Source organism: Lonchura striata, chromosome 2, assembly GCF_050655825.1.
Source record: "Lonchura striata isolate lonStrDom1 chromosome 2, ASM5065582v1, whole genome shotgun sequence".
Classification (NCBI taxonomy): domain Eukaryota; kingdom Metazoa; phylum Chordata; class Aves; order Passeriformes; family Estrildidae; genus Lonchura; species Lonchura striata.
This window is the reverse complement of record NC_140704.1, coordinates 109,338,373-109,351,802: the sequence shown is the minus strand read 5'-3', so window position 1 is coordinate 109,351,802 and position 13,430 is coordinate 109,338,373. Positions and strand designations below refer to the sequence as shown.

Sequence of the window (13,430 nt, the reverse complement as noted above, 5' to 3'; positions counted from 1 at the left end):
ACTGCCTCAAAGGATGGGGAGAGAAAGATTTTCTCATTTCTGCTGCATTTGCAGAGCCTTTCTCTGGAACTTTTTGGCCATCAGCAGCACAGACAAGCTTTCATTCACACTTCCCAGCCTGCAGCTGTCAATTTGGAAACAACTCAAGGCCTTGGCTTGTAGAAGATGTTTAAATATCACTCTGTTGTGGCAGTGTAAGGGAGAAAAAGGAAAGTTAAGACCAGGAGACTCCCAAATTAACATATTATAAGAGCTGCTGGCAACTCATACAAAAGCATTTGTACAGTGTCCCTCCTGTGTGTGTCTCTATAAATCCAAATAATTTAAATTTAAATGAGAGATCACATGAGAATTTGAATTAACTTCAAGATGTTATCAGTATTAAAAATCAGCTTATACTTGTAATGTCAAGAACACTACACCTGACACAATGAACTGAGGTGCACTGAATAAAAATCAGTGTGTGCCAAAGGGCATAGTTGTACTGGATTGAGTTTGGAAATTACTGCCACTTAATCCCATAAGTGATAGTGAAGTGAAAATGCCAAGTGAAAATGGCTGCTCCATTCCAGGCCAAGGGCTTAATGTGCACAAAGGCACGGCGAGTTTGTAGTGAGACTATTATGTAATGCACACACAAACTGATGGGCAGCTCTGCCAGATAACTGCCTCACACACTCCCTCAAAATCTTTTTAGCATGTAGGCTGCTTTGGGAGCCAGCTCACACCCCTCTGGTCAGCTAACTGTGACCACAGGCAGGAGCTAGGGGCACGCTGAGGACAGGATTCAGCATGCTTGGCACCGTTTTGGGATGTGCTTGCCTACATGAATGAGCAGCTCTTCCCATTTTGAGGCAGCTAAAGTGAAAATAGTAGTGATTCTGCTGTAGGAAATCATCCTTCCTCCTGGAGACCAGTCCAGCCAGATGAGAGATGGTCTTGTAGCTGAGATACACTTGGATAAGAGTCAGGATTCAGTTTCTAGCTGTGCTACAGATTTCCTGTCTGGAGCTAGACTAAATTGTACTGTCATTTCAGGCCTCATATTAATTTCCTGTGTTTCTAGTACAGACAATTGTATTCCCCTTATTCACATGGGAATTCTGCGAATAAATGCATTAAATGCTTATATGGTTCTCAGATGCTATGGTGAAAAGAAGAGAAAGGTTATATAAAACATCCAATAAAGCCAAAATTCAGGACTGGCCTTTAATTTGTAAAGCAAGGCTATACTAATGGGTAATTCAAACTCATACTACTAGATATTCATTATAAAACACCCCCTGTTGCAAATAAAGTGTCCTATCTACTGGTAGACAACAGCTGAGTGAGAAGTAAAATATTTTTATAGCAGGACTTGGCATGAGAAACTGGCAGCAGAGAAATTATGCTAATGTCATCACTGTTGTTTCCAGTTGCTGCAGAGAACCAAGAATTTGTTAATTCACATTGTTTGGCTCTGTAGATTTGGTGTCAATACTTGGCAAAAAGATGGGTGCAATAAAAATCAATTTATTTTAATCTGGAGACTGGTATTCTAAGAAGTATCAGCCTGTCTGCTGACACCTTGCTATATATCTGGGAGTTAGTTCTGGTCTTTGGACTCATTAAAAATATTTCATGCAAAAAGTTTTTGAATACAGCTGATGGCAGTGACTTACTACTAATGCTAGCAATGAGGTTCCTTGGGGGGAAAAGAGAGGTGTCACCCTTTTCAAATAGCTGCAAATGATTCAGGTAAATTCCTCCTAGGGCCAGACAGGGCACTGAGTGCACTGACACATCTCACCATGACCAGTCTCACCTGGGGCTCACACCTTCTGCCCACGGGCCTTAGTTTCTACCTGGGTTGCATGGCAGGTGTACCTGCCTCCAGCTGTGCTACAGCTGTGGGTGTGTCTGGCCATGGCACAGCACCCCATCCTGGCTGGGCACACCCTGGGCTGTGTCTGACCGTGGTTCTCCTCACTCCCGGCCTCTGCTCATCCCCATCCCCAGGGAGATGAGGCTGGGGCCACCTCACTGCCCCCTGCAACCCCTGGAGGTGGGATAAGCTTGGCTGGGAGGACTCTGCCCTGATGTGCCCATGGGGCTCCCCGAGAGCTCCCAGTCCTTGGGAGCAGCTGGCACCCATGGCATCCTGCCTGCCAGGTATCTCAGGCTGCCTCAAGCCCATAGCCAGCAGTGCAGAGCCAGGCCTGCAGCTGCACAAGACCTTGCCCTACAAAGCTGGCATGACTCTGGGCTCTGACCCTCTGCCGTGGTTTAACCCCAGCCAGCAGCCCAGCCCTGAGCAGCCGATCACTCATTCCCCACCATCGGGGTCGGGGGTGGGATTGGATGGGAAAAAGCTGGAAAATTCATGGGTTGAGATATAGGCAGTTTAATGGGGAAAGCAAAAGCTGTGTACACAAACAAAGCAAAACAATGAATGAATTCACTGCTTCCCATGGGCAGGTAGGTGTCCAGCCATCTCCATGAGAGACACACCCCCAGGAGGGCCCCATTACACATAATGATTACTTGAAAAGACAATTGTTACCACTCTAAATATTCCCCCCCACACACCTTTTTATACAATGAACATGACACCACATGGTCTGGAATATCCCTTTGGTCAGTTTGGGTCACCTGTCCCAGCTGTGTCTCCTCCCAAACTCCCAGGCACTCCCAACTTCCTTGCCAGCATGACAGTATGAAAAGCAGAAAAGGCCTTGGCTTTGCACAAGCCCTGCTCAGCAATAACAAAAACATTTCTATATTATCAATGCTGTGTTCAGCACAAATCCAAAACATATCCCTTCCCTAGCCACTGTGAAAAAATGAACTCTAGCCCTGCCAAAACCAGCACAACCTCCCACAGCATGGACCTTGCCTAAATGCTGAGTCTGACTAAGCCCCTCACAGGGGGGACTTGATGATCTCCAGGGGCCATCTGAGAACCTCCACTTTGGCCCCCACCCATAACCCTGCCAGGGCTCTGGGGCTATGCAGGGTCTGCCTGAGCCTTCTACCTGGCTCCAACAATCCTTGTCCCTTTCCCATTTCCATGTCCCTGCCCTGGTTCTGTGTCCCCTGAAATGCCCCCTAGACCCCATGGCGACTAAACTCCCCTTCAGAGGAATCCCATCAGAGCCCACTTACTTCTCTGCTGGGTGAGAGGACACATCTGTCCTGGAGGGAGCTCCAGGGATGACTTGCAGCTTGTTAACAGCATGATTTCCTGGAATGCTGATATTTACAGCTGAGTTAGGGCAGCTCAAATAGAGTTGGTGCAATTGGAGGAGCCTTGAACCTCTCCCCTCTAAACTCCACTCCTTCATACAGCCACTGAATGTCTACACATGCACTGCTGTGCAGTGTTTTGCTTCAGCAAAACACTGGCTGAAGTGTGAAACCCACTGAGCAAAATGAAAATGAGAGCTGGATAATCATCCTTGGGCTACAGCCCTTCAGTGCTCTACAGACCACATTGTCCAGCCTGAACTCTTCTGCACAGGCATTATCCAGGCTGTCTCATGGACCTGCAGTGTGCTCCATGGAGCAGCATGGATTTCATCTCTGTACCTTTCTTCTCTACCCTTCATATAAGCAATCACAGGATGCATTCTTTCATATTTCTCACTGATGTAGGAATATGAAATTTTAGCAATTACTTTCATAATACTAGTGAAAAAAAAACCAACAAAAAAAACCCCAGATATTTCCTGATTGTTCACAGAAATTGTGTAGGGACAAATGAGCCAGGGAGATAAGATGAAGAGAGGCAACCTTGGTAGGGAATTGCTGAAATAGAGACCAAGTAATTTTCAGCTTTAGTGTTTAACTTCATGCAAAATAGTTTTGGCACCTGCTCCAAAGGTTATGCAGTAGATTCATTAAACAAACAGTAATTAGGAAAAAGCCCAAAGTATTTATACATATACTCACATGTTCTCTGGTTGCAGCACTAATTCCTAGCACCGTTAAGGTCTTCAAGGAAATAACAAACATTCAAGGTTTGCTTCTGGTTTTCCAAATTCCCAGTGGAGTTACTCAGTAGCACAAAGGATGGAATAACAGCACACTGTTTTCTATGTGTTTTATAGAAAACATAACATGTTATAAAACTTTTTATTGATTTTTTTTTTGCTTTCTCTTGTCCATAAGCAATGAAAAGCATTAAATAACAGAGTGTGTGCAGCGGTAAAGAAATATGCATGCAGTAGGTCTGGGGTTTTAACAGTGCTGCTAAGTATAGCATGTTGAGAACACAAATTCTGAACCAAACTTCCAATTTCACATGAAATCATACATTAAAAAAAAAGAAGTCCATTCCCATTTCATAGTAAATGTTGGCTGCTTTCCTTATCCAAACACTGCAGTCCTTTTACATATTTTTTTAGAAAGAAACTATTTATTAATCTTAAGGGAATACAGGTGCAGAATATGTATTAAGATCCTGTAGCAAATACATTTAATAGTATTCTGAATCTCTAGCTCAAACTGAACTCTGAATATGTGAAGGAACAGTATCAACATTACATCAGTACTGGAGTCACTGTAGTATTATTGAAATAAAATATTAAATCTCCAAGCTTTGAAACAGTTGCATGTCCCATCTGGATATGTATATCCTCATCTGGAAAAGTTGGCTCCTTAATACATGAGGCTTTAAACCCAGATGGTTCAGTGACCCACTGTATTGCTTCCTTTATTTCCCATTTTTGCCTTGCATTCAGCGTCTGGGATAAGAAAAATAAGAGTCAAATACAGTGACGCTTTCTAGAGAGTTGTTTTTCCTGACAAACTACAAAATTTTTATGGAGTTAGAAGTTCAGGAAATAGAAAGCAAATGAAAAGCTGGAATTGCTGTTCTGTCTGTATTGTACTTTTAGCTGCGCTTATGCAGCGTTGCAATGACTATGTCAATATCCAGACTAGGTTCAAACTAAGCAGATCAGGACCTGTAGGAAGTAGGGCAGTCTTCTGTGGGAATGGGTATATCTTTGGCAGCATATATGTAAGTAAAGCACCCTAAAACCTGGACATGGCTGACTGAAATTTTCAGTAGAAAAGCTTCCTGGCCAAAAAAAAAAAAAAAAAAAGTGCAGTAGTTTAAATAAGATGAGTTTTTGAAGCAGCATTTCTCTCCCACACAAGGAAAATTTTTTTCAAAAAAAAATGAATCATCTGAAAATTACATCATAATTCCTCTGCAGGCTCTTCAGGTTCTTGCCATCCTATATTGACACAATTCCAGGTTCAGCATTCCATGATTTTTGGCATCCCATGAAAGCTTTGTGCTGCACTGCGGCACCCAGAGTAGGTCAGCAGCTGTAGTGTGTCAGTGAACATATGGGGCAAAGAATCTGACCCACAGCAGTCAACAGAGTAACCTTTCAAAATAAAAATGAGTGACTTCCATCTACTTTTTCATTTTCACTCAAATATTTTAGTTTGAGTAACTTATTTTCCAGCTTATTTTTGGCCAAATATCCATTAAAAATTATTAACAGAAAGCCTCTCTGGATATAAAAGGCACTTTAAATCTTCTAGAAGACAATCCTGGTAGTGGGGCTCCCCCAGAGGCTCAAATTTCTGGCTCAGAAATACAGGTTAAAATTCTTAGTAATAAATCTACTTCAGCTATATCCAATACTGCTATTTGTTGAAATATATCAGCATTTGTTGATATCATTATTCAGGATTTTAAAAAGCCAATATTTGTCAATAAATGCATATAAGAAATATTTCACCTAATTTTAGGTTAATATTTCACTATATTTCACTATTTTTAAATAGAAAATAACATAGTAATAGCAAAAAATTATATTCACAATTATTTTGTCTGGCCAATCATTTCTTGTATAGATCTCAATCTGTAAATATCCTGTAGATAAGCACCCACTTTTACTTTGAACTTATATGCATACTTGGAACATGAAATAGATCACTTCTGAATGATTAATGGGGTCATAAACTGGAATCTATAAACTAGATTTTACAATTTTAGCATGACTGTCTTACAGAAAGAAGTTCTTTGTTACTTCTCCTCCCTTGTGAGTAAACTTCATCCTACCCTGAAAATAATGTGGTGATGGTGTTTTATAAGTCAGGGGAAACAGGTTTATCTTCACTTGTGCTCAGCCCTCAGCTCTCCTGCTTTCCTGCAATGCAGTATTATGCAGTAGTGAGAGGGGGAGTGTCTGGGAGAGATATGGAAACAAAGTCATCACTGCCCATGGCACAGACCTGCAAGAGTCAGATTAAGCCCACTTTGTCCTTTCAAAGCACAAAATACAGAAGCAGAACACTCACTTCAAGAGTTTACTACACATTATCCAGCCTTCTCTCAAGGCCTATGTGTGCAACTGCAAGCAAAGTTAGATCAATTAATTATACATCTCCAAATAACTCCATCACACTGCATCTAGAATAATATTAATTTACATGTAATTTGAATAAGCTTTTTATTTTTTCCTCACAAGTAGCTAGAAGAAACCATCAGAAAATGAGATCAGATATATCAGTAACATACAGCTGAACCAAACTCCTCATCCCAGCTAACTGTAACAAATAATACATTTTTCTAATCCAGGTATGAACATCCCATAACTTTGCAACAGTATTGCTAGGTATATCAAGGTATTTTTCTTTCATAAAAATACCAGTATTAACTTGATCTGACACCAATAAACTGAGAAAGTCAAGCACATGCAGCTCTCTCTGGCAATAGGTGTGCTCTTTATGAAGAAAGCCAAGGGCACTCTACTACTGACAGTTCCAGAGTATCCCTCAAAGTGATGGGAACCAGAATTTCTAGATTAAACCAGCATTTATCAAATTTTGAGGTTCATGTTGACTCTGAAGAAGGCATCCCCATTTCTCATCCATTAAGTTAACACAGGATAAGAGTACTGTGCTTCTCAGTGTAGCTATTGAAGCACAGACTTTATGTACTTTCACTAACACTCCTAATGATCATACTTTTGGTTAATTCATAGCACTCCCCTGAGAATGCCCATGTGCATAAGCCTCTTGCATAAACCAATAACAGCTGTACCCATGCAAACTCACTGTTACACACAATATACCAACAAAGAAATTTCCATTTCTATGTTAGTTCCATGGATATATATTCATTCATAAACTCTGCCTAACTAGGAAAATCACTGAAATGCTATTAAGCCCACTTTTTTACCTCCCCAAAAGGTAATGATAGATTTTCAGTCAATCCAGCAAAACTTGTAAGTGTTTAGGAGTAAGCAGTGAGAATTGATCGTCATCTGTTATCATTTCCCATTCCACATACTATTAAAAATCTTACTTAAAAAGCTGTAAAATTGAACATTCAAACCTGTTTTAACTGCTGGTCAGAGTAGCCCAGACAGGAATAGGATCCTGAACAAGTCAGATGTCCGTACTTTAACATTTTCTGTTCTGAAGCAGATAAGAATAATTAGAAGTCAGGCTGTGTTTTAGTCAACAGCATGTTATTTTGTTAAATAATGCATCAAAATACATTATCTGGGAAAACTGAAGGATGTTTTCATTTCTTTACTTCTTTATTTTTTCCCAAAACCTGGCATTTTAATCAAATAGATAAATTTGGCCAAATAAGCCCTTCCCTCTTCTCCCTAGCTTTTTTATTTCTATTTTTGCAAAAGAACTGCAAAGCAGATAAATCCTTGGAAGAAGCAGAGATGGGCACAAGCTCCTTGCTAGCCCAATGCAACGAGTTACATGGCAAAACACACCACTGTCACACAAGCCTGATGTTTGACATTGCACTTCTGGGGCACACAAGAAGATGCAAGCAAACAACAAGTTTCATCTCACACAATCCCCTTCCCACTCTAAGAGATGTGAAGTAACTGATTTCATCAGGCAGAGATGTACTTAAGATCACACCTTTCTTTTTTCCCAAGCAGTCCATTTTGGAGTGAGTATTTCTGTAGGGGAACAAGAATGAATATCAAATTACACGGAACTGGATCAAATTCTCCTCACATCCCAGGTTTCATCACTACCATTGTTCCTCCATCCTGTCAGTCTCACAGGCTGATAGTGTGTTCTTGACAGAGTTACTCCCATCAACACTGATGAGACAAGTCCAGGATTAGAAAAATGGAGGGTACCAAAACTCCAGCTTTGAATGAAAGATGACTTACCACAAGCTTCCTCCTCTGGTAGCACACCAGTAATGTATCTGTATTCCATGCAGATAGCAAATGCTTGGCAGCCTGCTTCAAGCATGACATATAAAATAAATAAATAAATAAAAAACATAGCATGAAAAAACAGCATGGTGAAAAAAAGATTAAGTAATGCTAGTCAGTTGAGGATTGCCTGTCAATATTTTCCCCATTTTTCTGAAGCAATCAGGGAATTGAAACAGCAGATATTCTAAACCTCACAACCGTTCCCTCATCAGTGTGTGTTGCACTGCCAAATGTGTGTTTGCCTAATTTCATTGTTGTGAGTGGCTGATAATAAGCCCTTTTCAGCTTCTTTTTAAACCCTATCCAAGAAGGAGTAAAATATTAAAGAGGAAAGCCAAGTCACACTATTTTAGCTGTCAAATTAAAACAGAGAAGCACCCCTATTCTCATACCTTCTGCTCTCAGAAAAGGAAATACCTAGTTATTTTAAGATAAATAAATAAATAAATAAATAAATTTATATATATATATAACTTATATTAAGATCTTTTAGATCTTAATACTGAAGGGAATTCCTCCCCATAATTGACTGCTCACTTTAGCAAACAGATCAACACATGAAGGTCAAATGTTTACTAGCAGACAGCGGTAGCACAGGCAATTAAATTACCAAGTCGGTAGATTTCAGTAAGGAGTTGTTTTTGTGAAAAAGCCCTCAGCCATTAAAAAAAAAAAAGAAAACAAACTCCCAAATATCCAGACTTAAATAAAAGCAGCTTCTTGTCCAAACCCTAAGCAAAGACCTACAAATTAAAGCACCTTCTTTAAGAACACAGACATCAGTCTCCGCTGCTGGCTGTGACATGAGAGAGGCAAAGAGAAGCTGTAAAGCTTCAATGGGAGAGGAGCCAGTTTGCATCTCTGCTCAAGAACACACACTGGAAGAGGGCATGTTGGAAGGGAAGGACTCCTCTGGGCAGAAAGCAACACTCCCTGCCAGTGACACAGCTTCTGTCTGAAATGAACTGTAAAACCATTTTAGTTTGGACTCCAGGTAAAACATGTACTCTTCTAATGGAGCCCAGTTCCTTTAGACTTTCTGACCATGTTGACCTTTAACTTTCACATAAACTAGAAAAAAATCCAAATTAAATAACTTGAACCACAGTGATGCCATAACACACAGATGTTTTTTTCTTTATGATGAAATGTCACAAAATGCAAGTAACATTTACATTTGGCATGTAAAATTAATTCCTCACACCAAAGCAAAATCATTCTCAACACCAAGCAAGAACATTTGACACTTTCTCCTGAAAATCATTAAGGATTGAGCATCCATATTAACCTGGTTTCATTATGGAAGCAGTATTGGTAGAGTGATTATTTAAAAAGGTGTGGAGAGATAATAGCTGTGGTTTGTGGGAGTCTGTAATACATGAGGATGTGAAAGCTTTGCCCACTGAATTTCTTTTCTTTATTACAGATTACCACAAATACAACAAAAGTTGCCACTAGAAAATATATCTGTTGTTAGTAAAATGAATATGAATGAATAGCTATCAAGTTATTTCAAATTAATATCTGCCATCAATAATATATATTATCAAACAAGAGCATGGTATCAATTAATAATAATGTGAATCAGTATTATGGTACAACCAATGACAGCAGCAGCCAAGTAGTTATCGAATATTTTAGATTACTGTTTATAATGAATGAAGCAAATTTGTCAATGATATAACAGCAGATTTTTTTATGTTTACTTATATTAATATTTATGTTATTCATATGAAGTGAACTCACCAGATTCCAAAATCAGCAAATCCATCTCAAAAGGTGGGAACAGCCTGGGGGACCAACCCTTCCTGAAAGAGAGGAGGACAGACTTAAACAGTAATAGAGCTGGTAGCATCCCATTTCCAAAAAGATGTGTATCACAGACTTTTTTAGCCAGGTGTCCCTGAGGGGAGCCCAAATGTTCATAGAAAGGTTGTATGGGATTTAACCAAGAAGTTCTCAGGTTCATTTTTGGATAAACATAAAGTGTTTTAATAACACATAGTCGTAAAAGGAAGTGGGGCATTGAGCAACCAATAGATCCTGTTTAATTTCTATTTTTCACAGACAACTGGGGATGCTGTTTTCAGTTCTTTCAGAGCTATTATTTTTTCAGACTGTTTTCCATCTTCACATGGCAAATTGTTGTTACAGTCTCCTTGTTTGGTGCTTATCAGTGGTATCTGTGGATGTTTCTGGTTTCTAGGTACCTCAGCTGTACTTCAAAGAGGCCAGCTGCCCTTTTCAAGGATGTTTTTCTCTAGTTCACAGGGCTGGTCCCCAGGCTCACAATTCCAGGCAGCTCTTTCTATGTCAGTTTTTTTTTTTGTGCAGATGTGTCTTTTGTTCACTAATTTTCCTTTCTAACCAGGCTGCCTTTATGGCACATCACTGCCTAAAAAGACTATTTTAAATAAATGCTAACATGTTAAGTATGCAAGATTTGGCTCCCAGATCAACAGCATATTCAGTAGGGTAGTGGCTAAAAAGTGAATATCTCAGATAAAAATATGTGAATAAAAAAGATGAAATCAAGAGAAAGGTATACAAAGAAACAGGACTCATCAAAAATATTTTCTTTCATAAATGCCAGAGTTCCACAAAACTGTAATGTTCCAACCAATTCCAGCACTAAGCACTGTGCAGTGGCTACAATTTTCCATCCTGCAAAAATTAAGCATGGGCAGAGTCTCCAAGAACTCAGCAATAACTCTATTTTATTTGATACTTTAAAGCCAATCGTATGTATAGATTATTTCAAAATCAAGACCACATACAACCAGGATCTCTCTGAGTTAATGAGCATTCTTACATTGAGGTCCCATGGGCGTCACCTTTCCCTCTTCTTTGGCCCACAGAATTTTCTGGACAGAAGCTAAAGTCAAGGGGACAGTGCCCTTCTCTGGTCCAATCTACTAAGTAAAAAAATGTAGAGCCTTCAAGTGTCATCCACAGTGGTTTGATACTCACTAGTGTCTCAGTTTCTGTTAAATGATATTTTGTTCCCCACAATTTAAAAGACTGCACTGTTAATAGCACAGCAAGCAGAAAAGTCACTATGAAAAAAAAAAAAGGAACAAATCATATTGGTTAAAAATTCCAAAAAAAGAGAAAGTGCAGAAATGTTCAACTTGCATCAGATACGCCCCTGGAATTCTGACCAGTCACTTTCACACTGGCTTGCTGAGAACCATACATGTTCCCAATTTCTAAGAATGCAAATTGAATTATTTTGTGAAAATTCACAACTTACATGTTTGTTACCATCCTTTTCACAGCGGCACCTTAAAATGTGTCTTGCAGCAGAGTTGCCTATTGTTGGTAAGGTCTCTGGAGAAGCCTTCAAAGTTGTTGACAATTTCTCCCATGTCTCTATTGACCACATGAATAAAGAAAGCCTTGACAACACATATGACTGCCAAGCATAGCTGAATTTACTGCCTCATTACATCCAAATGCCTGTAACAGAAGGATTGTGGGTCATTTCTTCAGCTGGTACTTTGAGAATTAACCTTTTCAGATAGTCTTTGAATTTGAAGGACCAGCATGGAACCATTCATTTTGTGCCCAGACCTGGGTGGCCACTGTTAGTTTAGTTGAGTGGCCATGTTTCATCTTATACTTCCTGTTTCCAGATACTTACCCCTTCACCCCACAAAAAACAAACAAACAAACAAACAAAAAAAAAACCACACAAAAAAAACCCCAAACAAACAAAACCCCAAAAACAAACAAACAAACCCCCCCCAAAAAAACCAAAACAAAACCCCCTGAAACAAACAAACAAACAACAAAACAAAACAAAAACACACAAAGGGCTTTCAAGATGAAAGATATGCTGTATCACCTCCCACTCCACAGAGGAAGAAAACTGCCATCATGGACTATCATGGACTGGCAGTCAGAGGCCATCAGATCCCCTTATCCTGTGAGGAAAACAGCATTTCTTCAAATTATGCAGCCTTTACATACCATCTCTTTCCAGCCACTGCTGCATCTCCCTGAATCTCCCTGAGTTGTTTCAGTACTTGCAGTCACGTTCAAGTTCTCATTTCCTCATAAGGCATTCTGTTTCTGGCAGTGAGGTAATAGCAGTTGTGCTCCAGCTGTTTCAAGTCCCCAGGACTCAGGGCCATACCAGAATTGTTTTTTTCCAGTCCCACATACCACTACTCAATGTCAACATTTATTCTGAGCAAAGGTTTTTTGTCAGGGTAAGCCACATGCCAGTCTTCTTCAGCAAACTGCAGAGTGGCATAGAAAGGACAGACAGAGCATAAGCCTTGTGCCAGCCATCATTTTCTTCAGCAGCATGGAATAATCAGTCTTGAGAGTTAAGAGACAGTGATTCCAGTTCTGAGTTCTCCCCTGCTTAGGGTATTTGCTTGAGGTACAAGAAACCAATGTCTGAAACAACTTTTTGAGAACTCCTTTGTGTGATTCTGGCTCAGACATTTTCCTTGCCTGTGTCTCTGTTCCTCTGCTGTTCCCACCTGCATTGTGGGAAAAACATCCCATCCCACTTTTCTTGGATGTAGTGAATCATGTACTACAGTGCCTGAGGTCATTTATGTATCTAGGCAGGTTGTACTACGCACATTTCACCCATGACAACGGGGAGGGCTTATAACGAAACAGGTGATACACAGACTCTAGTCTTAGGCTGACTAAAGATAATGGTTTGTTCCTAAATAAGCTTAAAATAACTGAGTACGTACTTGCTAGATTCTAAGTGATTAAAAAAATAAAACAAATGAGACATTTCTGTGGGAAACAATTGCAAAGGTAGATTGAAGGAGGAAAAGGCATGATATCATCAAGTCAGCGGATTTGTGGGTGTTCAGCTGAGTGCTTAGAGGGTTTTGACATATTCTCAGTGTCAGTCAAATAGAATGGAAAGAAGGAAGAAGGAAGTGCTCATTCTGTGGTGCAGGGCTAAAAGGGCACTGCTACAAATCAGTGATGTCTGGAACCTACACCAAGGTACCAGAAGGGAGCAATGAGAACTGTAGGGGAACTCATGAATGTGCTCACTGGGCAGTCCTTGTGGAACAGTCACACAAGCTGTGTCCTGTCCAACCTGCCTAACAAAACGTGCCCCGGACCGTGTGTCTGAGATGTGGCAGCTCAGTGAGCTGGGAAGGCAGATCCCACAGGTGGGCTGTGTGAAAGGTGGCTCGCTGCATTGCAGGACCCCTGGGCAAGCCTCAGGCTAGAGATCCAGGC

The 13,430-nt window shown here is 40.2% G+C and overlaps 1 long non-coding RNA gene across 1 annotated transcript; it reads right to left on the bottom strand.

The window, feature by feature from the left end:
* Window positions 1-4,099: 4,099 nt before the first annotated feature.
* LOC146768368 (uncharacterized) lies at window positions 4,100-12,308 on the bottom strand. Its single transcript, XR_014952868.1, has 7 exons — window positions 12,177-12,308; window positions 11,458-11,663; window positions 9,951-10,012; window positions 8,154-8,225; window positions 7,894-7,934; window positions 7,340-7,422; window positions 4,100-4,724 (listed from the first exon to the last, which is right to left on the bottom strand). It is a non-coding gene; the product is annotated as an uncharacterized LOC146768368 (long non-coding RNA).
* Window positions 12,309-13,430: the final 1,122 nt, after the last annotated feature.